This window comes from Tupaia chinensis, unplaced genomic scaffold, assembly GCF_000334495.1.
Source record: "Tupaia chinensis unplaced genomic scaffold, TupChi_1.0 Scaffold000119_1, whole genome shotgun sequence".
NCBI lineage: Eukaryota > Metazoa > Chordata > Mammalia > Scandentia > Tupaiidae > Tupaia > Tupaia belangeri.
Window position 1 is genome coordinate 2,626,289 of NW_006159585.1, and position 5,282 is coordinate 2,631,570.

The window sequence follows — 5,282 nt, forward strand, 5'->3', positions numbered from 1 at the left end:
TGTAGCCATATTCCAACTGTAATTGTCTAGTAGAACCATGGGCACTCAAATCCAAGCACCTCCACTAGTCACAGTTAGCTGGAACAGGGACCAGTCAGAGTTTTCTCATAGAATGTTTCTCCTTGAAATGATCACAGTTAACCTCTTCTCAGTTAGAATTGTGGTACTCATAGCAGTCTTGTCCTCACATTTGGAGAAATGTAAACTGTCTACAATGGGAAAGAATAGGCTGACACACAGAAATGTGAAGAGGATCTAAAGTGCCAACAATGTTTGAGTACCTGATTCTATTCTTCCTGAAGCCAAGATACAACACTGATCTTACAGGTTGACTGATATCATGAGAACCTCCAGTCCTTAGTTTGAGTTGAACTGCTATTCACTGAGAGTCAAGATGGCTGGTAACTAGCATGTTCTGGGAAGTATAAGCTTGACAAACTCACTACTTGTTTGTCTGTCCAGCATATCCAATTGTCTCTTTTTGGAGTAGACATTTTGTTTGATTTTATGAAGGAACTTTAAGAGCATAGGATCCACATACAAATAATGGAATTTTTATTTTTCAAAAAATTATCTCTAAATGTTGAATGTTCATATGAAGCATTTTTGTTCTGTTTTATTTTGAAATCTGGTAAATATCCAGACTGTGGGAGATTACATAGATATCATGTTTAAAGCCAACCATTCTAGATTTCTTTCTATCATTTCTCTTTCCTCCTACTCTTTCAAAATGTAAATTCTTATTTGGTAAAATGTCAAAAAAAAACCTTTTTTTAAAAAAACTTTTTAATTCTGAGTAGTATTTAAAACTTTCTAAGTACTGTCTTCCTAGGTATTGGTGGAATGAGAAGAAACTGCACTGTTTTGAGACTTTTTACTGAGATTATCCTGCTACTGAAGATTTCATGGAGCGACTGAGTGATGTTAAATGAGGTTTCCTCTGTTTCTCAAAATTTCCATCCTGGGATCATACTTTTGCCATCTCACCATATGCTTAGAATATTTCAGAGAGTAAAGACAAATTGAACCACACTTCCTGCTGTTTAACCATGATTGTTTGCCTAACAGATGCAGGCAATCCATCAATGCCAGGGGAAACGAAGGAACCTGCTCTCATGACTACAGACACCAAAACAATCCGAAAATGTGCTCTGAACAAACAAACAAAAAAAATAGAGTATCATTTTGACCCTTTTAAAATAATCACATCATTAATATTAACTTATTTAAAGAATCCATTTTGAAGTAGATTAAACATAGCCTATGGAAATAAATATTGGATAATTAAACAGGAGAAATAATAGTGATCACAACTATAAAACTTGTGACTAATTCTTTTTTTTCACTTTACTTATTCTATGAGAAAGAGAGAGAAAAAAAGACAGAGAAAGAACCTTTGACAGGGACTCCATATCACAATCCACCCTCAGTTTTATCCAGCCCCAGATCATGGGCACTCTTATGCCTGACATACTCAAGGCCTCCAGACACAAGCCCAGTAACTCCTTACGTGACTCATCCTCACTAAGTATGTTGTTTTACCACTGCATCACTGTCTATTCCCAATATGTGACTAACTGTAGGTTATGAAACACTTCCTGAGCAAATCTATGCATTGAATATGTTTCAAAAATGAGGAAAATGAAATTTAGTTAAGAAAAATGGTAAGCTATGAACTAGTGTTGTCATACAAAATACAAGACATTCAATTACATTTGAATTTCAGACAAAAATTATTTAGATTGAATATATCACAAATATTGTATGCTATCTGAAATTCAAATTTAACTGGGTGTCCTGCATTTTCTTTTCTAAATATGGTAACATTAGGTAAATTAGGGTCATAATATTAGTAATTATCAAAGCAGATGAGCTTTAGCAACCAAAGAAGATGGTGGTTAACATGAACTTTCAAAACTTCTTTTTAAAAATATATATTTTATTTTAATTTAATTTTTTTATACATTCAATCACATACATCACTTAGTTTATAAAGCAAATGTTCCAACCAGTACAGTTGGGAATACCATACACATTATCATCAACAAAATTATAACCCATTTTTTTTGTCCCATAAATGTCTTGCCTCTCTATTTTCCTCCTTAATGTCTTTCCTAAGATTCTCCTCCTCCTCCCACCTTCTTCCCACACTGTATCTGGTATCTATAACCATTTTCTATGTTTCTATATCCTCTAATCTTTCAGTTTGGGCCATAACTTCTAATGTGTACTAAATGGAATTATTATCATTGGTAGGACATCATATGGACTAAAATTTCTTCACATCCCATATTGCCAGGTCAAAAACAAATCTCAAATTTCCCCTGAATGGACACATATTCTGTTGTACCTCTTTGAAATGTGTGGGATGTGTTTACCTACAAAGGACCAAACTTTAATTGGGAACATTTCTTTAGGGACTTCCTACCACACCCACTGATCCCTAAGGATGAAAGATCTCTGAGAGCAATGTTGTATTCTTGGATATTTATGAAGAACAAGCTCATGATAAAACTAAACAATGGATTTCATATTTGAGTGTGTCCCTCTAGAAATGGATCCTAAAAGAGGTGCTTTATAAAATGGAGAAACCTAACCATGTAGATTCTTGAGTCCCTCAGGCATCAGTGTGGGAGGTCCATGTAGCTATGGTGGCTAGTGGGATTCTTGATTCAATCTTTTTTTTTTTTCTGGAGAGGTTTTCGTTATAGTGCGCGTGTGCTAGCCAGCCAGACAGAGAGAGACATAGAGACAGAAAGCGAGAAATCACCCCCCAGGGGGGTGGTCACACCGCAATCCCTTCTCCTCCATTCTCCTCTAGAGATCTTGGGCACGCACGCACATGTGCCCGGCGTGAGTTTTAAGCCACCGGGTCCGGGATGTGAAGCGCTGTCGACTACATGGGAGTCCACTGACATAGCCATTACGCTAACTGCTGGTTCCCATCTTGATCCAATCCTTAAGGCAAAGTTTTATAGATTCTACTAAGTCCTACGTATTTTTTCACTAATGACAGTTTTTACACATCTAAAGCTATATACAAATGTAAAGATAAACAGGGAAGATATTACAGCTTTTATCAGAGATTTTATCAAATTCTTCATTCTTAGCTCTAAAGTAAGTAATCATAGAGAAATTCTACAAACATACATATGGAATTTCTTTCCCAGTGTAAAGTAACACGAATTCTGGAATTAGCTCCCAACTAGCATCAAGCTAGACATAATTGGGCAGTGGTAGCTGCTTGGGTAATTTGAATATTTATGAGTTAGATATCATACAAGAAAGAGGATAGCTACCTGATGATGGCAATAGTAAGAGTAACAGAATCCTACCTCTGGAAAGTTGTTATGTGTGTCTTGAGTGGATATTTCACGTGAAGTAGTGATCAGAGGATTATGTAAAAAAAAGGTAGGGCATAAAAGCACACAGAACAGGGAAATTAAGGGTGTGAGGGGATATTTTGTGCCTGCTTATAAATAAACATTGTAAATAAACACTAAAAGACAAAATGTGTCTATGATTGGTTCTCAATAAAATGCTTATTGAAAGGTTATGAGGAAAACTAACAATTATAGAGCTTCACATGTTTTGGTGGGTCTTACTGTACCCCTCAAATATTACAGGAATTAGGCATGTTCAAATTGGCTTGAGTCAATTTCTAATGCTTAGGAATGATAAATTTTAATGGTATCTTAAGACTTGAGCTGGCAAAATGGAGAGAGATTTTGGGGGAAGTGACTGAGTATTCCTGCTATTTAGTTAGAAGCAGTCTGCTAAGCCTTGTACCCCAAACCTGAGACCTGTACTCTCAAAGCATATGCAGAGCTCACACTGAAAAGTTACCTTTCTGGGGCAGCACCATAACCATTCCTCATGGTTAAAGGAATCAGATCCCACATGGCCTACTACAGTTCAAATCCTGTCCTGGAGACTTGAAAAATATGCCTGGTACATGTGTGCTTGCCCAAAAATCATGACAGAAAAGAAAAATAGAAGTGATGGTGTTGATTGTAGCCTGAGCACACCCCATTGGGGGATGCTTTCTTTCTCTTCCTCTTTCTCTGTCTCTGTCTCTCTCTCTCTGGTGAACACATGTACCCTCTGGCAATTAAGAACAATGAAGCTTTTTTTTCCATAAATATGCAGAACTGAAGGTAGAAAATCTAAGGGAATATCATTAAATGATTATATGAACTTGAGGGGGTAACAGTGAAGTATTTTTGAAGCACTTTTGAGGAACTCCTTTTTTGGAGGAGGAATATCGGCACCTGGGAAGATGACATTAAATATATAACGCTGCCGAAGACACATCAGGAGCTTCGATGTGCTATGAGCACAGATTTGCAGAGCTGAATTAATGAGGACATCTTGTATTAAATCATTTGACAACTTGGATACTATTTGTCATTGAAACGTAAATTAATACATGTTTTATATGCTATAAAATGCTCACCTTCAGATAGAGTGTATTACAATGTGAATATATATATGCATGTGGATGTGTGTATTTTTCTCAGCCTAATTCTCTATGGAACTGGATGCTATTAGAAGGATGCACAGCTTGGATGTTGGGCAGGGAGAGCAGAACAACTACAGAGCTCCTGCAAGTGGCACCTGGCAAACTACTAAAGAATTCTTACCAGTGGGAAGTCTGGAGGGCTCCTTTTGTAGAATACAAAAACATTTTACTGAGTCCCTCCTCTCTACCTGTCCATATGTACACTGGTTACAGATTCATCATTCTCAATCTCCAAATTTATCATGTCCTCTTCAATTTATAACCTGTGAACAGTTACCTATTTCTCATAAAAGAAATCTGAATGCCTTCAATTGGAGTTCAAACCCCTTACAGGCTGTAGTCTATGGAAAATGTTTTTTCTGAATAATCTGAGGATTTCGTGTTTGTCACACTTACCTTAAGCTTGTTCGACTGGGCTTTTCTTGAGCGCTTTCACTCTGCTGGTTTTGTAAAATCTCATTCTGAAAGAATCAAAGATTTTGTGCTTGTAAAAAAAAAAAACAAAACGATGGATGTGATTTTCTGTCCCCACTTTCTATAAGTATTTCTAGGGGAAAAGCAAAAAAAACCCTTAAAAATCTTTTTTTTTTTTCTGTAAGAAAAATTAGCTTGCCCCCCAACACTGTCAAGACAGTCATAATGATATACATATCCAAGGATATACATATCATTGGATTCCAAGTATCTCTGTACTCTATTACATTAGATAAAAAAAAAATTGTGAAATAAAAATTCCTTTGGTTCTTTCATTTTCTTATTG